The following is a 26558-nucleotide window of genomic DNA, read 5'->3' as shown; positions in this document are numbered from 1 at the left end:
AACAGCTTCTCCTTGATCCTTTAATCTCTCATCTGAAGCTCAAGACCCAGCCAGGTGACCTCGGGCAGCACCACCATGGTACTGGCAGAGCTTCTCTGTCAGAAGGTTGATGAATCCACTGGCTACACCATTCCACACTCTGTTTGAGACTGAATGTGATTTATAAGTGTAACCTATTGTTTTAAGATCAACCAAGGTCATGCCAGAAGAAATGCTGTCCTCTGGGAAGAGATCCACAGCAACCCGGCCACTGCACAGCCCTTTAACTACCAAGAACCCTCAAGGAGAAAGTCACCTCTAAGTGAGTTGGAGGAAACAGTGACAAAAGAACACTAACAGGCCTTGGACTTAGAAACGTGGGAGTGAGTTTTGCCTCCATTTCCAGCAACTGCTACTCACACAGTCCCTTCCAAAAATGTGAGTGGCCTCAAAGAAGAGACAGCTGCCTCCCTAGCCCATCACTCATCACCTGCTTGCTGGCCTAGGACTGATAAGACAAACCCAGATCAAATTACCTGGCAGCTGGGAGAGCAATGAGATAAGGAAAGGCAAACACAGTAGAAGTTCAGTAAAGTAGCAAAGATCAAATTATGTATTACATTTTCCAGGAACTAAAACCTTGCTCCCTCTGCAAACCTAGGGGAGTCACCTCAAATCAGTCAGTAGCAAATAAGGTTCCTTGGAGAAAAACAACGCCTTCAGAATTAGGAAAAAAGAGCTCTGAGAGACCAGTCCATTCCCACTGGGCCAGATGATAGGAAAATAAAAAGAGCAGAGATGAACATTACAGGGGAGGTGAGTGGTCAGTGGCCAAAGAAGCTTTGAGCAACAGGAAGAACACCGAACTGAACTAGAGACATGCGTTCTTATTCTAGTTCTCTCTCTCCCTTTGAAAATGTGCTCAAACCCTTCAGGGATTTAGATTTTCCTGTAGTGGTGGGGTCTCTTCAAGCTGAGATCACTCTGCCTTGAAGATTTTTAAATTGTTTGTTACTATAGTATTCACAAAGTCTTCAATCGGATGGCTTTCTCTTTTGACTAGGCCATTTTACTGAGTTACATCTCAGACTATCCCAGAGGTATTGCTAAAATTCTCTTTTCATGCAAAACCACTCGTTTTGTATGGGATGTAGCTTCCAGACATTGAGCTCTCAACTGTCAGTGACCTGAGGAAATTTTGGGGGGTGATGGAACTGTTCGGTATCTTTATTTGTGGTAGTGATTACACAAGTCTTTGCAAGTGTTAAAAATCATACAACTCTACACTAGAAAGATATATTTTACTGTATGTAAATTTATTTTTTTTTAGTTTTATTAAATTGATTGAGGTGATATTGGTTAATAAGATTGTATAGGTTACAAGTGTACAATTCTATAATACATCATCTGTATGTTGCATTGTGTGTTCACCACCCAGAGTTTAGCCTCCTCTGTCACCATATACTTGACCCCCTTTACCTTCTTCTACTTCCCCCTACCCCCTTTCCCTCTAGTAACCACCATACTGTTGTCTGTGTCTATGAGTTTTGGCTTGTTTGTTTGTCTTGTTCATTTGTTGCTTTCAGTTTTACATCCCACATATGAGTGAAATCATATGGTTCTTGGACTTTTTCCGTCTGATTTATTTCACTTAGCATAATATTCTCAAGGTCCATCCATGTTGTCACAAATGACAATAGTACATATTTTCTTATGGCTGAGTAGTATTTCATTATATATATATATATATATATATATATATATATATATATATATATATATATATATATATATATATCATATAAATATACCATATCTTTGTTCAATAATCAGTTGTTTCCATGTCTTGGCCACTGTAAATAATGCTTCAATGAACATAGGGGTACATATATCTTTATGAATAAATGTTTTCACATTTTTCAAGTAGATATCCAGAAGAGGGATTACTGGGTCATATGGTAGCTCTATTCTTAATTTTTTGAGGAACCTCAGTACTGTTCTCCATGGTGGCTGTACGAATTTACATTCCCACCAGCAGTACATGAGGGTTCCTTTTTCTCCACAACCTTTCCAACATTTGTTATTCTTGACTTATTGATGATAGCCATCTGACAGGTGTGAGGTGGTATCTCATTGTGGTTTTGATTTGCATTTCCGATAGCTAGTGAAGTTGAGCATCTTTTCATATACTCATCTCTGTTGGCTATTTGTACTTCTTCGTGAGAGAAGTTCAGGTCCTTTGCCTATTTTTAATTGGATTATTTGTTTTTGTTGTTGTTGTTGTTGTTGTTAGCTTTAAAAAATATAAAGGGAAACATTGTCAGTGATCCTCCATATAAAATCAAACTGAATTCCTAATCATATGAGCTCTCTTTTTTCACCCAAGAAGCAAATAAAAGAAGGAGGAGGGCAAGAGGGAGGGGGAGGGGGAGGAGGAGAGTATTGTAGGTGTGGTAGAGGGATCACAACATTGGCCCTAGTTCTTCACCCCTCCTTGGAGTCATGCACTTTGCCATGACCTCTAGTGACCTCTCTCTCTCTCTCTCTCTCTCTCTCTCTCTCTCTCTCTCTCTCTCCCCATCCAGCCATGTGACTTGCTTTATCCAATGGGATGTTAGTAGATATGACTCAAGCAGGTGCTTGAAAGAGTACTTACATGTTTCCATTTGCATTTCTGCTCTTGTCTTCTGTCACCACCACAATGACATGCTCAGTCTAGCCTGCTGGAGGATGGGACACAAAAATGGGAACAGAGTGGAATCATCAGAGTCATCCTAGCCAAGATGGGCCAATAGTCAGAGAATTTCCAGATATGTGAATGAGTTCTGAGACTAGGCCTGCTTAGCCAATTCAGGCTAAGTTGCCAGCACACAGACTCGTGATGTGAATAGAAGCTTGTTATAGATTTTGAAGTTGTATCTTATGCGGCATCATTGTGACCATAGATAACTGATACAAAAAGTAAGGAATTATAAACCATAAGAAAAAGGAAAGATTAGCTTTGGGAGGTGGAAACTGTGAGAGTTGCGCACATTTTCTTGAAGTCTCTCTCTCTCTCTCTCTCTCTCTCTGTGTGTGTGTGTGTGTGTGTGTGTGTGTGTGTGTGTGTGTGTCCTTCTTTCTTTCTTTCGGAAGGGCACCTGAATAAAGCTATGCAGGAAGATGAAAGTGAGATTGGTATAGAACCAACCTAGGGATATGTCACATTGTGATTGGTTTATAACTACCCAATAATAATGGTCTCTCCATATCTTTGAATTTGAATCCATGAATTCAAATGTGTACAGCCTCAGATGAATGTAATAAAATAATTGTAAGAAAAGAACAGCAGTGTCATTGTAGTCTTCTATGAATACACATGGTTAAATGTACGTGTGCCCCCTACCCCACCACACACACGCTCCAGCCAGCCTGCACAGGTCTGTGTTCCTTAGTATACTCATCGTATAACACTCCCATTGTTCCAATGGTGGGTGTGGTAACGTGGCAGGCCAGCATCTCACCACATTGGAAGAACTATGTTCTGGCCAAGATGAGGCCAGATAATACATTCAGGTGGTAGCCTCCCTGCCACTAACTCAGTGTGCCTCCCAGGACAGAAGAAGCCAGCAGGCCAAGGGGATGTGGCAGCCTGGTTTTGGTTTGGATTAATGTTGTCTTAGAAGGAGAGCAGGAAGGGAGCCCCTAACTTAGGCCACAACACAGAGCAAGAGTTCAAGGATGGAAAGGGCCTCAGAAACGAGGAGACCAACAGCATATGGATCCAAGGGATGCATCCAGATTGGAGCAGACCCTGTCAATGGCTAGGAGGATAATGTCACTAAAAGGAACATTCTGGAAAAGCAGAGCTGCCCAGGGTTGGGAAGTAAGTGAGCCCGCCAGTTAGGCCAACAGGTGCTGCAGTAGGGTGGGGACATATCATGCTCGCAGTGTAGGGACATAAGGTGAATAGCAAGAGCCATACTCACCTGGAGTAGGTGTCAGGGTAAAGCTTGACATTTGCCATCCAGACACACAATGGGACCCAGGGGATTAAAGACAAAAAAGAGAGGCTTCAGGGGCTCAGTAAAGATGGGAATTAAGGAGAGCAGGTATATACAGGTGGGGAGTGGTGTGGATTAGAAGCTGGGCACCAACGCCTGAGTCAGCTTCCTGGGCTCCTGGAGAAGCCTATAAAGGTGGTGGAAGTTTAGATAAAGGCCCTGGTGTCATATTGAGCCCATTTCCATATCCTGTCGATTTAAACTTCCACCACATCCCGAGATCCGGACTCCTCAGCATCCTTCCCATCATCGTCTTTTATCTTGAATTATGCAATGGTCCTTACTTCTCTTCCTGTACAGCTGCCAGAGTGAGCATTTTAAGATGTAGCTTAGATTGCATCATTCTCCCTGTTTCAAATCTTCCAAGTCCTTGAGGATTCTTTACCAGTGATTTCAAACTATTAGGACCTACTTCACCGCTTTCATGCCATTCTCTCCCCTTCTCACTGCTCCAGCCATGATGACCTTGCTTTGGTTCTGCGATGTCTGCAGCTGTTCCTGACTCAGGTGCCATCACCTGAGCTCTTCCCTCTGCCTGCATGCTCGCTCCCCTCCTCATGACTCTGGATCCTACTTTTCATTCAGGGCTCAGTTAAATGCCATTTCTCCAGGGAGACCTTCTTGGATTTCCTCTTTTGAAGAAGATATCCCCACTTTTCCTTCCTCACTCATAGCATCCTGTTCTTTGTCTTCAAAACCATGATCATATTGGTAATAATTTGTAATTATTTTTGTTGGTTTGCCCCCATTTCTGTCTGAAATCCCCACCTATAATGTCTATGAGGAGAAGGACGAATTCTGTCTTGTCTACTTCTGTACACCCCATGCCTAGCGTGGCACAAGGCATAGAGTAATTGTTCCATAACTATTTATTGAATCAATAAATGAGCTTTGGAAACAAGGCAGAAGAAGAGCAAGACAGGCCTTGGTTAGGGGAATAGTCCTCTGGCCTCCCATGGGCATCCCGATGCTGAACGTGTGCCACTGGATGAATTTCTGTCACATTTACAGCCGCTGTCTTTATCTGGCTCAGGGATGAGTCTGGACCAAGTAACCATGGTAGGGCTGCAGAAGACAGGGGAGCACACTCCTTAAAAAAAAGCCACAAAAGGCTAAAAATGATAGTCTTTGAGTGTTAATTCATTCACAAAGCTTTACCTGACACCCTCCTCTGTGTGCAGCTCTCACTAAGGGAATATGGTTGCTTTCTTGCTTCTTCTAACCCAGCTGTCTGTCCCAGCATCTTACCATCCATAGTCTAGGCAGCTGACAACGGAGAAAGGGAAGCTTCCAGCAACTGCCTAGACTATTCGCTGTCAAGATCCTTCTTATCTTATTTCTACTCCGGCTTCCAGGCACCTCATTCTTGTCTCTATCTGCCATTTTGGCCTCTACTTCTGCCCCTGGATTTGTGCCCACATTAAGAAACTGCACCTTGAACTTGGTCACTGCCTGAGGTCATCTCTGGCCTGGTCTCAGAAGTGAAACTGGCTGAGCTGCCAACAGGGCACATGAGGGCCCCGAAGGCTCGTGCAGCATTCTGGCCACTGCAGATGACATCCAGTTCTGCTTCTGCCAGACCATGAGAGCCAGTGGTTCTGGCTTAACCTGGCATCCGTCTCCCCTTTGTCCCTTTCCACTTGTGAACCTCACAGTTCTCCCTGTCCTGCTTTCCTTCATTTAAAAAAATAAACGTGAAAATCAGCGAGAGACCTTAAGCTTCCTAGTACATTGTTTTTTCTTTAATTCTTCTTTACACATTTATGTAGAGGTAGGAATGGCTTAAAAGCACGAACCTTCCTCCCTGCATGGACCCTAAACCCTGGTCTCAAATCCTCTTCAGGTTGGGTTTTTGAGAACTGGGAGACAACAAGACAAGGGTGTGACTTAGACTTACTGAAACTGGAATAATTAAGCATCATGCATTGGCAAAGCCACATTTTGTGGTCAGAGAAAAATTGTTAGAACCAAAGGAGCCTTTGATTGTGGGAGACCTAAAGTGACCACAGAGGAAAGGGCCTTCAGTGATCAGAATCCTTGGGCACCCAGCAGCCTGGGTGATGTCCCTTGTCCTGCCCATCATAAGCAAGGGCTCACCTTCTCACGCCACCCCATCTCTGCAGGGTTGGACACAAGCACTTCCTAGGAGGCCTACAAAGACATGCAAGAAGCAATATCACGGAGCCCTTACGCTTCAGGAGATGTGAGCTCCTCCTGAATTTCTGAATTTTCAACATTTCACAAATCAATGCAATCACACTTAGGTACCGAAATAACAGAGCAGCAGAAATAGAGTTGCTGACTTGTAACCAAGACAGAAAGTCTCCATACTCTACATACTGGAAATTGAACAACTTCTAAATTTAGTGCCTAAGCTCAGACACTAGAAAATGGTCAATCTGATGTGGGTTTACTTAGACTGATGTGGAAGGAGGCCCTTCGTGGACCGTTAAGAGAAGTGAGATGAACAAGAAACCAGGACGATGTGAGGAGTTCCTAGAGCAGACACGTGTCCCTTGTGTCCTCTCAGAGAGATGCAGCCGTTCCTCAGGAAGGAGGGACGGGGAGTAGCTACTAGTCCCCCCGGGGAGTTAGTACATTTTGTAATTTGCCTACATGCTTTTCTGCATTTTAACTAGGACATAGTTGTGATTTTAACATGATTCCCAATTAATGGTTGCAACAGTACGAAGTTCACGCACAGTAGACGGGCATTTCAGGGAGGTCCTTTGGAAGTGGCCAGTATCTCGTACCGTTCATGATGCTGGCTCAGGGAAGCAGCCTTCTAGATCGCTTCTGGGTAGGGCTGACTCTGCTCAGAATACTGAATATCGCCAATGGGATTAGATCGCCGAAAACGCCACCCCAATGTTCCAGGGAGTTGGACTTTCAGTCACAAAGGGTGCTAAGACCAGGGTCTGGGCCAGGGTGAGAACGGCCTGCGTGACAGGCATTTGCCTGAAGGGCAAGGTCTCTGGAGGCCACTGCGCATTCCATGGGGCAGAGTCAGAGCCCTTTCTTGGGGAGGGGGCTCCTGAGCCATGGCCATGGCTGGGACTTGGGGACCCCACCCCCCATTCAGCTTGTGCCTTCCCTCCCCCATCTCTTAGTCACCAGGCATCTAGAAAAGCTCTCTCCTTGTTTTATCTGGCAGAACCTTGGGACAATAATTGGACTGGATTCAATTGGCCAGGAAACCAAAGCCCAAAGAAAAATGCCTCATGACTCCTGCCAACCTCCTGCTCCCTGCCAGGCCCAGTGCTGGACAAACAGCCGTGCCAGTGTTTGAATTTGTGAGGGGAAGTACATTCCGTATGTGGAAGCCACATAATGGAAGTTATGTACTTTTCAGGGACTGCACCAGCCAGAGCAACTGCTTCTCCCATTATGTGGCTCATGAAAGGGTTTTCACCTCCTGGGCTGGAAGGGAGTTGGTCTGTCTGCAACAAAGGCGTTTGCCTCTGTGGCTTTCTGAAAAAGAATGTGTGTGCTTGTCAAAACAGAACTTTCCTGCGTACTTGGAAGAGTAGGCCTGCCTGCCTGCCAGAAAGGAGCAAGGCTCCGTCTGGTTGAAAGGGAGAAAAATTCCACTGAGCAGGCCCATTAGCTACTGCACAGGGCAGCCTTCCTCTCTCACAAAGACATTTGTTCACTGTCGCACGGCCGGCTTCCCTAGCAATTTCCTACCAATGCAGTTTGACTCAATCTGGAAGGTGGGGAGCTGGCAAAGCCATTGGAGGTGAGTGTTTTCTGATTATGGAGAAGTAAATAAAACTTTTCCCTGTGGTGGACCAGAGCACGCCGGTTCAGGGAACTGTGAGTAATGTGTTGGTAAACATGCTCACTTGGCTTTTCCAATCATTTTTTTCTTTTCCTTCAAAGTAGGCTGCTGTTATTCCCGTGCTAGTGGGAAAACTGAGGCACAAAAATAGCTTGACCCAGGACCTGAAGAAGGGCCTGGACACCCGTGTAAGGATTAATCCGCTGATTGTGACTATGTGGCCCTCTTCCAGAAGCTCACTCTGGATTCAACCTCTCAATGCAGCCAGAAGAGTACGATCAACCAAAGCCAAGGCCAGGGTCTAACTCAGGTAGGACTCCAGGAGCACAGTGAACAGCACCGATTTCTTCTGCTGAGACGATCGCCCTTGGGTATGATTGGCACGTGGTCCCTGCCAGTGCCTGACGTTCCAGATTCCCAAGCAAATCTTCATAAAACTCAAAATGCACCCGGAAGAGCAATGCCATCCCCTCTGTGAATGGATTATGTCTCCACAAGACAGGTCTGCACAATGGACGTGGAGGCTGTCTGTGAATTCTAAGCCCCTGATTGTGAGAATTTTAATCCATTTAATCTTAGTAGTTGGGTTAACCTTACCTAACAAATGAAAACAACTTCCCTGGTTCCTGGGTAGGAAGAAAGGAGGCAAGAAGAACCTGGGCTAATCTAGCAATTGCCTAGGGCTTTGCAGTTGCAGAAGCATTGTGCTTTGAGATACCATAGCCCTGAAGTATCTGCCTGAATTTCTGGAGACCCAACAGAAGTCTTGGCAGGATGGAGGACATTTTTTGGATCTAGTTCCCAAAACTATAGCTGTGAGTTCCAGGGTGATAATTAGGTATTAATGCAGCTAGGAATGGTTGTTAATCAATTTATGCAAACTTGTTTAGATGTAACTGGGAATTTTTATTAACGAATGCATGCAAGCTTACAAATTGCTTACTGGTATCAATAACTCACGTGCGTGAATGAGGTTACTTTGTTTATAAGAACATGCCTGACGCCCTGGAGCTCTGAGGACGAGTGTGCAACACAACCAGCTTTTCAATGCCAGGCACTGCTTCCTTCCGAGCAGAATATCGCCTTTGCATGAGAGGTTAAAAATCAACAGCAGGGTCTGACGAGAAACATGGACAATACATGAAACGTCAGGACTCATCTCTTATGTGACACCTGCTGATCTCAAGAGGGTTCAGCTGCTGGGACACCACGGTGGTTCATGATGGTTCTGGGCTAAAACCGAAAGTTAACGGTAAGAACCTACAAGTGGGACCAGATCGTGACTCAAGATACGTATATTAAGTTGAAGGAAAACAACAGCGTGCATTTCATAAGCATGTGCACAAAAGTGGCCAGGGGCATATGTGTCTCCTAATACAAGGTACTTGCAAGTTTACAGCAACACTCCCTAAGAAACACGCTTGCCATAGAGAATTCAACCTGGGTTTCATCAGGCATCTGGATATGGCTACCAGTGCACAGGGAATCCAGGCGATAGAGGAACATACTAAACAACAGTCTGAAGAAGGAAGAAGCCAAATCCAGAAAACGGGAAATTCTGTGGGACAAAGGACTTGATTCCTTCAATAAAGAAATGACAATACAGAAAACACAGGAGAGAAGAAACTAGTATAGATTAAAAAAAAAAAAAAAAGATATGTACTATTTTAAAAACATAATGTGTGGACCTAGTTTGGATCCTGATTTTAATCAAACCAATTATAAAAAGAATTTTTTTTTAGATATCTGGGAAATTTAAACAAAGACAAGTTATTAGATTATCTGGTGATATGTTATGGATATGTTAAAAAGAAAAGTCCTTATCTGTATGTATGTATATGTATAATATTCATATATACAGAGGGTGCCAAAAAAGTATACACATATTAAGGAAGGAAAAAACTGTACTAAAATTGTAATACTCAATATATACTGATAACAAAAGATGAATACAAGTCACGTTTGACTTCTCCAGTTACAAGAGGTGCTCAAAGTGGTTACCATCAGCCTAATTAATACAGTTTTTTTCTTTCTTAAAATGTACATACATTTTTTTGGCATGCTCTGTATATAGCATATAGTCATATATATGTGAAATAACTGAGATTTGCTTTTGAATACCTTAGCAAGAAAAGTAGATGTAGATGAAGCAAGATTAGCAAAATATTAATCAATGTTGATACGTGGGTACTATGTACATGAGATTTCAATATACTATTCTCTCTACTTTGTGTATGTTGAAAATATCCAGAATGTGCTTCCAAATGAACAGAAAAAAAGTGCTATCAGAGTTGAAGCTTTCCAGCAGGGAATCTTGAAAGCTTGCTGCCGCCTTACTTTGTGATGGGAGTGGGGGATGTTCAAAGCAGCAGAATGAGCACAAACATTGAAGCAGAGGGTGGCTACTGGCTCGTGTGACAGCTGGACAAGCCAGAACTGAAGGTGGCCCACAAGGCGGGTCATTGCTTACAGACCAGAATCATAAAGACTACAATATCCACCCACAGTCCTGTCTTCCGTCTCACCCTCTTTTCCATTCCTCCTCAAGCATATGTGAAACATCCAACACAATGTTTCCTGGGAAAACTGAAGGAATAAGACATACACCCTACTCTTGAGGAGTGGACACACTAATATATAGAGACTAGAACAGTTAGTTAAACAATACAAACTCCTAAGCATCCTTGACCACTCAAGGAACCGATCTTCTGGGTGTATCAGTGGTAAGTCATGGCGGCCACCTGGAGAGATGAGGATAGAAGGGTCAGCAGCCTTTGGAGGGTCTGTGGACTTTGGTCACAGACAAATGCTTGGGCCTTCTACTCATCCTTCCCTCACTGTGGTCTTTTTGATCCTGAAGCCAAGATCAGAGCATATATACCAGGGTCCCTGGTCAATGCTTCCAGATATTCCAGCTTAGGTGGCTGACCCAAGGTGGGTGTGCATGAGCTGTAACTCCTTGGCTAGAGGCATGTCCTTGCTGGACTTCAGACTCTGGCCCTGGGACCATGTCATCTGGAACAACCTCTAGGAGGCATATGGCACAGGAAAGCTGGCAGCTGCCATCCTGGTGACATTGTTCCACACTCCTAGTTGTCCGAGTACACTTGAAAATGTGTCCACATTGGCTCCTGGGAATAAGCATTTCAGACCTCTTAACTCCATGTGCGCAGTTCCCTTCCTGCTTCCTTTCCTGGCATGGACACAAACCCAGATAACGTCTGTCTTTCACCTTGTTGCTCTTCCAAGAACCGGAGATCACTTGCAGCCCAGCTTGTTGTCTCTCCCACCTGTCCTCCCTACATGTTTTACTTGAAGAGCTCCAAATGATTGTTTGGGCTCATTGCAAAGGACATTTGAATGCGAACAAGTCTCTGCTGAAAGAAAAGCCATGGTTAGAGAATGTCTTGTTCAGGAACAATCTTGTTTCTGTAAAGCATGCATCGTATGTCCAACTACTTGTCAAACAGCTCCAAATACAGATCTTCCCTGTCACATTGGTGGCTTTTAAACTGGCCTTCCTCGCATCCCAGATCTCTGCAGAGCTACTTGAGGGGTCAACACTGGCCATGGAAGAGGGATAAGATGGTAAGAGAACATCTGAGGTTGCAGGGATCCACAGCCTCCATCACCTGAAAGAACTCCCCTTTCTTCTGCTACATCCAAGACTCAAAACCAAACCAAACCAAACCCCTATCTAAGAAAACAAAGTTCAACACCAACCGCTTTAATAAATAAGTATTCTAACTTGTTGATTTATATATGACCTTTGCTAAAGGGCTTGGAACACAATCCGCTAAGATGTCTGAACATGCCACCAGCATTTTTGTTTACTCTGCCTTGTTAGCCAGCCTTTCCTTCATTGCTATCCTGAAGACGAACCAGACCCGTCCTGTGTGATTTTACACAAATTTACAGAACAGGGAGTTCAAAGGTAGTAACATTGTCTGTAGTCAGTCTTTTTCCAAAGTGGAAGTTCAATGTCGCCAACCAGTCACAGCTCAGTCTGCCTGCTGGCATCCACATCAACATTTCGGAGCCACCGAACACAACAGGAGAAATAGTCTCTCATCGATCATGAAACCCGACTCATTTTCTGCGGGTAAACCAGGTTGATAAATCCAGGTAGCCTTGGACGTGCCCCACCTCACCCCTCCTACTCCAATAAATCCCACAGCAAAAGGCCAACCGACAGTTGAGAGGGGCAGGAAAAGTGGCCGCACCATCGATCATAAAGGCAATCCCAGGGCAGCAATGAGAGCTAATCACTGCCTTCTTGTCACCATTTCCAATAAAAACGATGGCAGAATTACCACCTCATAGCCACAAAGTACCTTCATGTTTCACGGCAGATAAACTGTGGGTGCCACTATCACTTCAAGACTTGAGATGAATGCATGAAACAGAGGAGAGGACACAAGTTGGAGGGCAGAGGATGATATTCTGACAACTGCTGTATTTCCAGTAGGGAATCAAACAACCCTATTCTCTGGCCAACAGTTGGGGATGGGGCATCCTGTTTCATGTCAACAAGTATTTATGGAGCACGCACTCTATCAATGTGGCTTCTGCTCCAGTCACTTGGCTGGAGGTGCACCACTTCCCCTTGCCACCCACCACCACCTTCCTTAACTGGAAAACTACAGCTCACGAATCCGGCTTCAGTTTAAATACCGCTTCTGGGACGCTAGCTCTGCCCTTAAGAAGGGTACATGCCTCTAGCTATGTTCCCACAACATGTGACATTTCCTCTTATCATGAAGCTCACCAGGATGACTTCCAATGATCCATTTACTTCCTGATTGTAAGCTCCTCTAGGTAGACTGCTTTTGCTTGCTAAGGCATCCCACTGCCTGGCATAGTGTCTGGGACAAAGGAAGGTATTCAAGGGTGTGGATGGAGCTAGTGATGGAGAGTACTGGGCCTCAAACCCAGGTCAGTGCCAAACTATGTCTAGAATAGGCTCTGTCTCTAATATCAAACAAAAAGATTTCTCTAGACCGTGGCTTCTCAAAGAAGCAGATACAAACTGTGATGTGTATGCTCATCACCAGTGCATTTTGTTAAAAGGTGAATTTTAATTCCATAGGTGTAGGGTGGGGGCCAAAGTCTGCATATCTAACAAGCTCCCAGGTGATGCTGCTGTGGCTGGTGCAAGGGTCCCCCCTAAAAGCAAGGGTCTAGCTGCCATAAAAACAAAATACCTTTATAGTCTATATCAGAGAAACAGGGTCTCTCTCACCTGGTATAAGCCCAGACTCCAAATACAATGTGGAAGGGACTCAGAAGGAGGTCCTCTGCCCCCTTCTTTTTTCCAGCCTCAGAGCACCTGCTCCCCCACAGCCAATGAGAAAGGAAGCCAATGAGTCTGTCCTCTGCTGTTGTACACTTGAACTCATACCACAGTTCTTGACTGCATTTCTCACTCTAGAAAAAAAATTCTAATTTGACAGTGGAGGGTGAGATAAACCCTGAGTTATCAAATTATATTTCCTGGATCTGTCTAAACAAATTCTCCTAAAACCTGCTGAGGAAATAATTCTACTATTTCCCTAGTAATCTGGGTAGAGTTGATGTCATTCAAAACTCAGAGATCAGTTTCTTTCAGGTTCCTCTCTCAAAGGAGAATTCCACCCTTTAGAAATGTTTTCTCTATAAGAAATTAAAGAGCCAATGCCTGTGAGCCAACAGAGCAAGGGACCCCCATTCCATGGGTAAGGATACTGGAGGTAACAGAGGGCTGCCATGTACCAATTTGAAGACACTAACTGTTGATCACTTCTAATGCTGAGCACACATAGCTTCCCATTTCTTATGAATTTAGCATACATCCTTCTTTCCAAGTTTGCAGCCACTCTACCATACCTACTCAATTTTCTTCATATTGCTCTAATGTATGTATCTACACCCTATCAATGTACAAAGAGGAACACTGATGAGCTGAAAATTAAAAGAAAACCCAAAACATAGATAAGCGGATGCAACCAGAGCAACAAAAAGTCATTAAAACAAGAGGAAAATAAACAAAAGCTTAGTCTGTAGGACCTTAGGAGACTTTCATTCCCAAATATATCAATTTCTTTCTATTCCAAAGTTGTCTAGGAAAATCGAAACCGCAGCTAGCTGTCTTATAAAAATCTAAATGCATATCAGTGTTCTAAAGGGACACAGGAAGAAATGCAAGGTTGGATTAACTTAAACCATCTCCTCTATCAAGAAAGCCTTCCACATGTGCTCTCCTTACGAGGGTCCAGTCAATGGCATGTGTTTATTTGCTACAAGTACTTGCTTCCCTTCCCAGCTAAATTGTACATATCTGCACAAGGGTATCTCTCCCTCTTCTGAATGTAAATTTCTTATTACAACTTCAAATCTTACCACTGTTCTAGATTACCTTATACTCCAATCAGCATGGAGTCCCATATTCAGATTATTTGCAAAAAATGGTCACGATTATTCCCCTCTTCATATGCACACCATGTTGTAATGTGACTTTGCTGCCCCTCCAGTTAAGAGGTGGAATTATTCCCCCACTCCTGTAATCTGAACTGGCCACATGATTTTCTTTGACTGATGTAATGTGGCAGAAGTAATACATGGAAGTTTCAAGGCCAGGCCTCAAGAGGCCTTGCATGCTTCAGCGTGCTCTCTGGAGCCCCTGGCTTCTGTCATGTGAGGGAGCCCAGGCTAGCCTGCTGGAGGATGAGAGACAGCCCAGTTCTCCCAACACCGGCCTCAGACATATAAGAGAACACAGTGAAGAGCAAAGTCAATGCCAGCCGACCCACCAGCTGACCTGACATAGGAGTGAGTCCAGCTAAGATCAGCGGAACCCAGCCAACGCAGGAAGAAATGCCCATTTGAGGTTCACACATATTTTGATACAATTTCACCGTTTATATTTTCTAAATTGTGCTCACATAAATAATGTGATATAGAACTGTGCATTCCCAAGAGAATTTCTTGATTTATAAATAAGATTAAATCTTAAATATCAACTTGAGGACCTTCATGAATGTGTGGCCAGGGCCAGATGGATTGCCTCCCTACCTTTCCATCCCTTATATGAGAGTTCCTGTGCCTAGCACAAAGCTGAGCACACAGTAGGCCTTCAACATAGAGAGAATGCACACATGTGATTTCCCATCTGTCTTACAGAAAACTGAAATAAATCATCAAGGATCCTCTTGACCCAGATCAACTCTAAATAAGAGTACTTCTTCTTAGACCCTGTGGGGCAGATAAGGTAGGAAAATTTCCATTTTTCGGGCCCACTAAGCCAGGAGTTCCCAACTCTTTTTTACTGCTCCAACACCCTGAGGGACACACACTGCCTTAGATAATGGCGGCTCACTGCAGAGTTGTGCAGGGCTCTTCCTCCCATGGAGGGGGTGCTCATCAGAATGAGAGAGAGAGAGAGAGAGAGAGAGAGAGAGAGAGAGAGAGAGAGAGAGAGAGAGAGAGAGATGCTTGAAAAAGCCCCCAAGGAATTCTGACCTAGGCCTCTCCACCTACAAGGAGAATCACCAGGTCTAATATCCCAGGCTGGATCGTTTGTTTTGAAGCCTCTGGAATCCACAAGCTTCTAGTCCTTTGCTATTGAACATGGCCTCTAGGCACATACAGCTATTTAAATTTAAATTAACCTAAATTAAATAGCATTAAAAATTCAGTTCCTCTTAACACATTTGAAATACTCAATAGCCACTTGTGAGAAGCACAGAGAACTTTTTCATTGCAGGAAGTGCTATTGGACAGTGTTATTCTAGTCAGTCCATGCACGCCTTCTCTTTGGTTCCTGCAGCCTCCCCATCCTATATTAAATCATCTTCTTTTCTAATCCTCAATTAATCTACTCTCTTCCCCTTTTCATTTTATTTCTCTTTTTCCACTGCTTGCCCCTCGTGCACCTTCTCCCTTTTAGTTCACACAAGCCGCCCTGAGCACCTTCCCCCAGGCCTTGGATATCGTGAGCTTCAGTATTTTTCATTCTCTAGGAGCACAGTGAAAACCTACATTTACATTTAAATGAAGGTCCTACTTCAACCAGACAGAGGTGTGCCTGGAAATAAATCCGTGTATTTCATGCCAGGGAGTTATCTTCATTCTCATAATATAACCTGTCTCGATACCATTGAAAAATATTACAAATAGGCTGTTGCCTGCACCTTCAGGAACAGGGCACCGAGTTGGCTGTCAGCTAGGCATCCAGGCAGCAAACCCTTGCTGAGGGCTAGCTTCCATTCTCTCTGTCTGTGCTGTATCTAAAATAACCAATAGCAGCTTAAAACTGAGCAGCAATTCTTGCTGCTATAATTGGACATGGAGCAGAAAACTCAGACCTTGAGCTGTGATGGAAGATACATTTGCTGAAGGCAGGCCATCTTTCTGTCTTTCAGGAATCTGCTGTTGCCAGGGGCTTCCAAATCTAAGAGGGATCGTCTTGCCCTCTTCCTTCCTTTGTGAGACCTAGTTCGTCTCTAAGTAAACAGCACAAATCTACCAATTCGGACAGTGGATTTGTTAGTCTTGGAAAACGGGAGAAATTAATGTTCCTGGGAATGAGAAGCATAAGAGTACCTGTACTCTGTTGGGCTCCCCTGGAAAACGGATTTTAATGCCAGTCGTCTATATGGGATGCGATCCTGGGAATGGCGTTTACCCTCTAATTCCCGGCTGTCATTTGGTGATGGATGTTTGTGGGGGCAGTACGACCTACACTTCTGGCCTCTCCCAGGAACAAGCCAAGCACAACCCTGTGGCGAGAGAACATCCTCGGCATAGTTGCAAGTACTGTCAACATGTGTGCGAAGGGTAACACAGGGGGCTATAGGTGGGACGCCCGCAGTTCGGCCACACCCGTCTTTGTGCCAGATTGGAATTTCATTCACTTCCTCAAGTAAGCAGGAGGTTTGTTTTTCTATCACTGGGCTCATTTTAGAAAATTGTCTCCAGCCATGATGCCTGGCGAGAACCACATTGTGTCATTCCCTCCTGTAGAGTACGGACGTCAACCTGGACCCCAAATCGCTATTTAGGGTGGGTGCAGTGGGCGTTTACTGCACTGGCCCACTCGGCTTCCTTCTCTGCATCCTGCACTTCTCTGAGGGGAGGGTCTGTGGGTCACAGAAACTTGCTTATCTTCTGGCTGCAGAGGTGGACGTGTGGTCCAGGCCAGGCCGATCACAGCCCTCATACACTGAAAAGTTCAAGGGGCAGCTGTGTGCCTCCAGGGGGCCAATCAAAATCCTTGTGTGAGACCTCATATATGGCTGCTGGAAGAATGGGTTTCTCTAGAGCCATACAAGCCGAGAGCTGCCTAGGGCCACCTTTCCATTCCTAGGAAGAAAGCATCTGGAAAATGAAGCCATACTGAGGCAAGTAGGACCAAGGAAAGGGTAGGCAGAAACCAATCCTGGTGAAAACATGTGAACCCCTGGATCCAGCTTTGCCTAAAGTCAGTCCACTCCTGACTTTCAAAGCACACAAGCCAACAAATGTACTTACCTGGTAAGGTTAATTTGAGCTGGGCTCCTGTCACTTAACTGAAAGAGTCGTCCAAACACGGGTACAAGAATAGTATGTTCTTGGTAGTTACGGGGGCTGACTCTTCATCCATCGGACTATACAGAGAGAAGAGCAACCACTGCATTTGCTGTAGGGATGTCAGTGTCACGTGGTGTACACTGCCTTAGCTCTGGGGGCCAGGGGGAAGAAGGTTAACTTTGCCTAATATTTGTTTTTGTTTCATGGACACTGAATTGTATAACTGACGAGTTTTTCTCCTTGCATTGGGTGCTCGGAAAACCTGAGGGAAATTTGGTTCTGCTCTTTTCTCCCATCATCGCCCAATTTCTCCACGTCTTTTCTGTCTTATACTGTAGATATTTGTGTACACCACTGCAAATACGTCTTTTGTTAGGAATGAGAAGAATTGTTGCAGATGTCTGTACCCTTCAAATTCTGCTTGTACCTGGGATGGACTAGTCCTTACAAAACAGCATCCCAACTTGCTCAGCTTCTGTTTCTTTCTGCTTCAAGGCTTTCTTTCAAGTCACCAGGACTTACTCAGTCCACACAAGCACAGCCCAGAGTATTAGGGGGGGGTCGACTTCCCCAGGAGAAACCCTCAATCAGGGGGCGCGGGGAATTGGTCTAAAAATGTCCCAGCCTCCTGTTGGTCCAGGGGCCAAGTTTGAGGTACATGCGACACAGTGCTCTAGGGGGCCCCCAGAGAGACGGGGCCGCATGTGCCATGACGATCTCTAGCATTTATTTGCTTCCATACCTCACTCGGTATTGCCTTTTCTTCTTTCTCTTGTCTCATGCTCCCCTCTTCCTTCCTTTAATTTCCTGGAATCACCTTTTATAAAACGACTAGCATCCAAGTCCTTGTTTCAGGCTCTCTTTTTGAGAGAACCAAACCCTAGAGAGACATAAATTTAGTTAATTAATAATAAATGAAATTAACAACTGTTTTTTTTTTTTTCCTTACCCCACTTTACAAAATACTGAATAAAACAGCAGCCTGTAAAAAAACAATGCGAAGTCACTCTGTTTGGCTGTGAAAACGGTATTGAGAGGGTTCGAGAAGGCCCCCAAGCCAAACATAGGGACCACATCCCCACAGCAGTGAGGAGTGTGATGAGACTCTGGAATGAGGCAAACAATTGCCAGCGACAGTCAGGATGCTCACTGCCTGCTGGTTGCCGAATGAAATAAAAACCGCTGAGGGGAGGACCCCTTTCTAAGCAGCAGGCTTCCAGACGCATTTATATCTGTACAACGCCATTATACTAAAGGGAATCACATTAGAACAAATGGAAAACAAACAAATACAAAACTTGAAAGAAAATAAATGAGCTATTTCCACATCTAACTATCTGGTACAAATGTCTGGCAGCAAGTAACGTTCTCCCTCCCTTTTCTGTGAAGAACATTTCCACAGCATTTGTTCCCAACGATGTAACATACTTCCTGTTGGGATTTGTGAGCTGTTTGCACCAGCCTGATGGTTTGCTTCCGTTGAAGCTTCCCTGTACCCCAGGCAGAAGTGATTACACCCCCTGGATGGGGTGGGTGCCTGGCGGCCTGGGAGTGATGCCTTCCTGCTCTCAGACCATCCCAAGTCTGGGCTCCCTGGTTTAGACAAACGGGCCCTCTGGCTCTAGAGCCCCAGAGAATTCAGTCAGTGCCCTGAGACGCAGTCACCCCCCCATATGTTTTGTATACTGCAGGAGGACAAAGGCCGTGACCTTCCCGCGACCATCAGGCAGCAGCACAGGAAGTGGCTGCTCACAGGAGCCTCGTGAGCAGGCCCAAGCCCAGAATTCTTCTTTGGGACACATAGCCAGGGCAACCTTCCACGTGACTAGCACACAAATGAAATGTATCCCATGTAATTTGGCTCCATGTTAGTCTTATTACAAAAAAATAAAAGAAGGGAAACTGGAGTTGAGGGAAAGAGGAAGGAGGAGAAGGTGCAGGAAGCACTGCAGTCCTCTGGGAAGGGGCACTGTGAGACTGGAAGGAAAGCTCTGGCTCCTAGAGACCTCGACTGTGTCCAGGCCTCCGTGTGTTCACCTGTCACAGCATTGCTTTGCACTAGCTCACCGAGGTCCCAGCCTACAGGAGAGACCCTCCAGGCTCCAACATGTGGGTTTAGAGGAATCCAAGGTCACTGAATGGCCAGGGCTTTTTACTGTGGCCCTAACCAGGCCCCAGAGCTGCCCCGCCATGTTTCCAGGAAGTATGGAGGAGGAGCAGGCAACCACAGGGCCCAGCAGGAAGGCCCCCGTTGGTGGCTCTGCTGGCGAGCATCCCTCTGGATCCCCTCAGGGGAATCTGACTCAGAAAGCTCCCAGGAAAGCCGGTCCTCCAAGAGAAGGAAGACTTGTAAAAATAGAGCCAAGAGGCTGTTCGCTGCGGTGATTACAGACGAATTGCTTCAATCCATCAATAACCCAGTGTCGTGCGGGGCGGCCTGCGGGGTCTCTGCTCCCGCTCCCCATTCAAGAACGCAGGACATGGTGAGGCCAAAAAGGAACACCCACGGAGCCATAGGTAGGGGAGTCATACCACTATATTCTCTCTGGCGGCACTATACTCTCACTGGAGGCTGGATCCACACTGTCCGCAAACCGCCATCCACACTTGCCAGCCCAGCCGCCATCTTCTTGCTAGCCCCCATTCTTTCTCCCTTCTCTCTCTCCTTCTCTCTCTGCCAGCGTAGCCACAGCAGTTATATTAGTGGCCAATGGCTCACTGGTTACAGCTGACGGCCAACTAGCCACAGCTGCTGGCCATGCAATCACAGTTGATGGCCATTTACTACCTGAGCCAGCACCTGTCTATGTGAGGCCGAGAGCCTGGAAACTACTTTCTGGGGCTCTGCCCCCACACCCAGGCTTTTAATGCCTCACACAGAGACTCAGGCTTGTGTGGAATGAGAGTAGACCCTGGCCTTTTCTCCCACCTGCTCTGGAGCTAGGCAGGTATCCCATGAGGGGTACTTGAACTGACTCCCAGCCTCCTGAGGCATAGCCACTCACCACTGAGATGGCAACACACCCCAAGCTGAGGGGCCGGGGTGAGATCAAAGGGCAAGGGCTCAAGGGCTGGAGAGCCCCACTTGCTTCCAGCAGAAACTCTCCTCGGGACTTTTTAACGTGGAGCAGCTGGAAGGCAGGGCAGTGTGGGGACAGAGTCCCAGAGAGCAGTTTCCAGGCTCTCGGCCTCACGTGGAAAGGTGCTGGCTCGGGTAGTAGATGGCCATCAGCTGTAACTAGTTGGCCATCAGCTGTTATCTGTTAGCCATTGGCCACTGATGTAACTGCCGTGGCTGAGCTAGCAGGCGTGGATTGCAGTTAGCAAGGGATGGGTTTGTTGGCAGAGAAGCGGATGGCAGATTGCGGCTAGCAAGTGGGGTTAGCAAGCGCGGATGGTGGATTGCGGACCGTGTTGATCCTACTTACGTGTCTTGCCTGGCTGCCAGCGAGACTGGGGTACAGGAAGACCCCTCATTGGGGTACTGGCGGATGATTGCTTTTGTGTCTCGACCCGCCGCCATCGAGAATATAGTGGTATGACTCCCCTATCTATGGCTCCATTGTTGTTCCTTTTTGGCCTCACCATATCCTGCGTTCTTGTGCGGGGAGTGAGACCAGAGACCCTGCATGACAGCAGGGTAACAAGGAGACTGTTTGAGGGGTGGGCCTGGTTCTGGTGAGAAGGGCTTGGGGTGGTCTCCTATAGAAGGAAGTGCTCTTTGTTTACCTGGAAACAGGAAGGGAAGTGGGTGTCGAAATCCCAGGTGGCTACCGTTGGTTATGTTCTGTGACCTTGGGAAAGTTGGTCACCATTCTGGGCCCCTGAGATTTCTTACCTCTTGGCACAGCTCAGTGAATATTCCTGAAGAAAAGGAAATGGCACTGGGCCATAGGACAGCCAGTGTGCAATGTCTCAGGGAGCCTGCTGGTGCAGCTGGTGTGAAAAGCAGGCGAAAGGGAAATATGGTGACTGCACACACACACACACACACACACACACACACACACACACACACACACACACACACACACACACACACACACACACCCCCTGCAGAAGCTCCCCAGCCAGCAGGGGTCAACCCTGACCACACAGCTCCCAGAGGGCGGAGCCTGCGGAAGGGGGACCGGATCACAGGGGGGCTGCCCTGCCGAGCTCTCACAAGGGAGCTAAGTCCCCTCCCTCTCCCAGCAAACATTTGGCACCAGTGCTCATGGGCGCTGGGTCAGCAACCTTCTGGGAGAGCCAAGAACAGAACTGGAGGAGGAAACATCCTGTCCAGGAAAGAATGGCCCATTTCTTTTCCCTCTGGGGGCAACCAAGCTTGCTGCTTAACAGCTTCGGTGCTGGGGTCAGGCTGGAGTGGGTTCAAGTTCAGGCTCGGGGACTCCTTATGCCACCTCTTGGAGCCCCGTTGCCTGGTTTATAAAATAGGGCGATCAAAGGTAACAGCCTCAGAGGGTTAAATGCAATGATATGATGCAGGTATCCTGCTCATTACAGTCTGGCAAATAGTAACTGCTCAATAAATACGGGTTATTGTAATTACTGAGCTCTGAGGCAATGGTGCCCAGCACACAAAAGAGGATTCATAAGTGAACCCAGGATACCTCCTGATCTGGGGTGGGGCGGGGGAAGGGCAAAGGTGAAAGCCTCCAGGAGGCTGGGGCCCTGCAGACTTGTTAAGGCAAAGAAAGGGACTTCTGCATGAAAATGCTCCAGCTTTGCCTCCTCTGGCCGTCTGGCCTCCATTGTGGCCCAAGCTGACCAATCATACTGGCTCAATGTGATGGCCCCCTGGACTGGGAGGGTCTTGGGATGCAGAAGGAAGTGGAAGGAAGGGGATTCTCAATCCTTCACGGCCCATCCTTGAGGAAGCATGGAACTGTGATAACATCGAGGCTCCAGAGTCAGAGGCCTGAGTTTGAATTTCAGTTCTATAATTTCTACGTTGCGTGGCCTTGAGAAATGGAGACAATCACTGCTAACTTTGGAATTACCGTGAGAATTAAATGAGATCGTATACGTATAGCTCCTGGAAGATGTTTAATAAACACTGGTTTTCTTTCTTTGAAGGATACTAGCTCCATGAAACCTCTGTGTCTCTGTCCTGTATTTAGTGATATTTGGTTTCACCTCTGTACAGAATCAATCACCAGGCTTTTAAAGCAAAGATCCTGTGAGCCTCTGTGTAGAGCCTGGCTCGGACCCAAATCTCTCACACACACCCATGTGGGCATGCACACACACCCCTTTTAAAAGAAAATTTACTTCTCCTAATCAAACCCACTCCAGCAGGAACGAAAGTGTCATGACTGTGATGAGGACCTCAGATTCAACCCCAGTGTGCCTCCCTCCCAACCTCCTCGTCCCTTCCTCCCACCTAGTACCCAAACTCTCTAATTGCATCCGGAGGCTTTCTGCCCAGTGTGAGTGAGTCACTCCCTAGATGGCTGCTGCACTGCCAATTGCCCGTATGCTGTACAGGCCAGGTCCCCATGGAAAACGTCTAGGGCTACTGCCCGAGTTGCAGGTGATGCCTTCTGGGTGGAAGATAAGGGTTTCAAACCCCAGGGATTTCAGTTATCTGAACTTCTTGGTTCACAGTTCACGTGCATGATGCAAAAATCCACCTCTAATTCCTATTTCAGGGACTAACCAGCTACAGTCACACACATCAATGCACAGAGAGCCCTGCTTGATTCAGCCCATGCACATCCATCACTCACTCAATACACAGTAGGTGGAGCAGCTGCCATTGCCAGGTACCAGGCAAATGAGCCCTGTCAGTTCTGTCCTGTTTTCTCTCCATCCCACGGGTGCTGCCCACGCTCAGAGCATCACCATCCCTATTGGGCCATGACAACAGCCTCCTTCCACCCGGGACCAGCCTGTTACGCCCTACATGGTACCTCATGTGTCTGCCTCATCTCCAGGGTCTCTGTTCATGTACACGGTGATTCAGTGAGACTACACTTCTTGTACTTCCCTATTTTCTCTGCCTAGAATACCTACCCATCTGGCATCTTGCCCTTCTCCCACCTGCCTGGATTTACCTCAAAACTCACCTCTTTTGGGAACTTCCCTGATCACTCAGACAGAATGATTTCTTCCTTCCTGTAGGCTGTTGCTGTACCTTTATCACATTATAGTGTAAACAAATCCTGTTCCCACCTTTTCTTCCCCACCTGATTCTGAGCAACTGGAGGCCAGAGACGCTGCTTCAGTCATCTTTGCGGACATAGTCCTTGCCCTTGAGAAAGGACTGAATGTTTGTGTTCCCCCAAGATTCCTGCTGATTTCTAATCCCCAGTGTGATGGTATTGGGAGGTGGAGCCTTTGGGAGGTGATTAGGTTGAGTGGGATTAGTGCCCTTATAAAAGAGACCCCAGAGAGCTCCCTCGCCCCTTCTGCCATGTGAAGACATGGTGAAAAGACAGCTATCCATGAACCAGGAAGTGGGGTCTCACCAGACACAGAATCTGCCAGAGCTTTGGTCTTGGGCTTCCCAGCCTCCAGAACTGTGAGAACGTACATTTCTGTTGTTTATAAGCCACTCCGTCCCTGATGCTATGTTGTGGTAACCTGAATGGACAAAGACACACTCAATTAAGTTCTCTGGAATGTGTCAGTTATCAAATGGTGCATAACAAGTCACTCCAAAATGTAGAAGCCTACAACAAAAACAATCATTAGCGCTCACAGTTTCTGTGGACCAGGGATTTGGGAGTGGTTTGCCTGAGTGGCTCTGACTTGGGGTTTCTTGAGAAGTTGCAGTCAAGGTGTCACCCATGACTGCAGTCACCTGAAGTCTTGACTGGGGCTGGAGGACCCACTTCTATAGGTGATTCACTCACATGGCTGCCAGTGGGGAACTGGCTGTGAATGGGAGGTCTCAGTTCATTTCGTAAGATAGGGTTGCCCGATAAATACAGGACACGCCATGAAATATGAATTTCAGATACACAAAGAAAAAAAGTTTTAGTCTAGCTAGGTCCCAAATTATTTTTACTTGCTCCGTCTGGCCACCTGAATGTGAGGACCTCTCTACAGGATGGCTTAAGAGTCCTCACAGCATGGGGGCTGGCTTCCCCTAGAGCAAATGCTCCCAAGGCAGAAGCTGCAATACTGTTTGGGACTTAGCTTCAAAAGTCACACACTGTCACTTTCCCCACAATCTATTGGTCGTACAGGCCAGCCCGGATTCAGTTTGCGAAGGGACTACAGAAGGGTCATGGACACCAAGAGAGAGGTTCATGGTGGCCATCTTGGAGGTTGGCTTCCATACGGAATCAAGTCCCCAATAGCTGAGTTCCATTCCTAGCATCTCTAGTTATTCTCAGGATGCCCATTGAAACAGCCAGTTCCCCATCTTTAGAATGGAAAGCATCACTCCTGCTGGGTGCTTTTCTTAGACCAGATCTTTTAAGATGTAAACCAGCCACTCTTAAATGTCTACTTTAGTGGAAGGAGATTGAGTAATCCACAAACCAAGTAGGTCATCTAAAAACACCTTGCTATGTATATTGGAATTGCAAATTCAAATGCACGCAATGGCCTTCTGTGTTACTCTATCCCATAAGTTCCTCACTCACCCTTCCCTTTTACTGTCAGAACCCACCATCACTCACCAAAAGAAAACTGACTGTATTGAAATGCATTGCAGAGTCCCGGCAACTATATAAAGTCTTTTCATTTTTTTATCTGTTTACCTGTGTATGTCTGTTTCCCCCAATTACAGTGTAAGCTCCAAGAGAGCAGGGGCTTTGTGCTTTGCTGTGTCTCCAACAAATTGATGTCTGGTATATATCAGGCATCCAATATATTATATGCTTGTACAATGAATGAATGAATGAATGAATCCTAGCAGATATGTCATTTTATAATAGACTTTTTTCTTCTGGTTCATTCATTAATTCACTCATTCACGGAACAAATAAATATATATTGTGTGCCAGGCCCTGTTTTGTTTAGAGTAATCAGAATAGACAAAGTCACATTCTTAACCCTTTTCGAGACAAATTTCTCTTTGTAGACTTAATCACTACTGTTTTGCGTATGTGATCTGCTGTGCGATACCACCTTTACCATTTCTGGAAGCCCTATTGTCTAACTGAGTGGACTTCCCAGGAACCACCTTAATTCTTCCAGCATCTCATAACCACATCCTTGATTTGCTCTGCCTTGAGGTCATGTCTTAATTTTGTGATCATCTTTTCCTCACTCAAGAGGCTACAGATAAGAAAGGTTTTATTTTCCAAATGAAATCTTTCTATATTCCCTTTAAAGTAGCCTTGCAAACTGACCAGTTCTCTTTTGAGTCTGTTTCTTTCTTGTAGTAACTTATCAATAGCTGGTAAGAGCCAGTGGATGCTTTCCACATTCTGCCTGCATATCCTTTTGTACATGCCCCAAACTTCATTTGGTACGTTTTCTGTCTTCCAAGTCCATACAGGCAACGGGTCATCGGCTGATCCAGGATGATCTTGGCTGGGCCAATTTGCTTCTGTACCAAGTACCTTTCATTCTCCAACAGGCTAGCCAAGGCATGTTCTCATAGCAATTAGAGAGCAAAAACAGAACTTTAAATCACTTCTTCAGTGGCTTACAGCCACAATTTATCCTTCGCTCTCGTAATAGTGTAGATTGAGTGGAATCAGCTGGACAGTACTCACTTGGGCTTTCTTACGCAGTTGCAGTCAGATAGATGGTGGCTGGAGCTGGTCATCTGAAGACCTGATTGGCCCATATGTCCAAGATGGCATATTCACTCACATGTTCAGACACTCAGCTCGGATAACTGGAAGCATCCCGCCGTCTGTCTGGCTTAGGCTTCTTCACAGCACAGCAGTCGTACACCAGTTGGAGGTCTTACACAGCAGCTGACTTCTCTCAGAGGGTGCACTCCAAGAGCTATGTATTACCTTTAAAATTTCTTACACCATTACTGCTTCATTGTATTTGTCACATGACAAGACATTGGCCATGAGTGGAGGGAAGGGGTTGCATTTACCGTCTAAAACAGAGGGACAATTAAACAAGAATTACAAGGTGACCCCGAAGGTGCCTGAGAGAACTGGGGTAATCTTGGAATTGATTATGCCTTCTTTGCTTGAGGAATGTGGAGTTCTGAATTTGGGGTGTCCTACTGTCAGAATTTCTGCGACAAATTTCATCTAGCATTCTCATGTGACATCAGAATATCT

The 26558-nt window shown here is 46.0% G+C and overlaps 2 long non-coding RNA genes across 2 annotated transcripts in view; both read right to left on the bottom strand.

Moving 5' to 3' along the window:
- Nucleotides 1–1762: 1762 nt before the first annotated feature.
- On the bottom strand, nucleotides 1763–6450 carry LOC141567174 (uncharacterized). Its single transcript, XR_016021272.1, has 3 exons — nucleotides 3948–6450; nucleotides 2636–2699; nucleotides 1763–2272 (listed from the first exon to the last, which is right to left on the bottom strand). It is a non-coding gene; the product is annotated as an uncharacterized LOC141567174 (long non-coding RNA).
- Nucleotides 6451–18111: 11661 nt separating this feature from the next.
- The window catches only part of LOC148758219 (uncharacterized), a 108853-nt gene continuing 100406 nt past the window's right edge, over nucleotides 18112–26558 (bottom strand). Inside the window, exons 2-3 of the long non-coding RNA XR_016021271.1 lie at nucleotides 23823–23937; nucleotides 18112–18229 (exon numbers count right to left, since the gene is read on the bottom strand). This is a non-coding gene — a long non-coding RNA (uncharacterized LOC148758219). The remainder of the gene's footprint in view (nucleotides 18230–23822; nucleotides 23938–26558) is intronic.

The sequence above is a fragment of the Rhinolophus sinicus genome, chromosome 5 (assembly GCF_057876585.1).
Source record: "Rhinolophus sinicus isolate RSI-liver-muscle chromosome 5, RSI-T2T, whole genome shotgun sequence".
In the NCBI taxonomy this organism is placed as follows: domain Eukaryota; kingdom Metazoa; phylum Chordata; class Mammalia; order Chiroptera; family Rhinolophidae; genus Rhinolophus; species Rhinolophus sinicus.
Note: the sequence above shows the minus strand (reverse complement) of the source record. Positions and strands in the feature narration are given on the sequence as shown.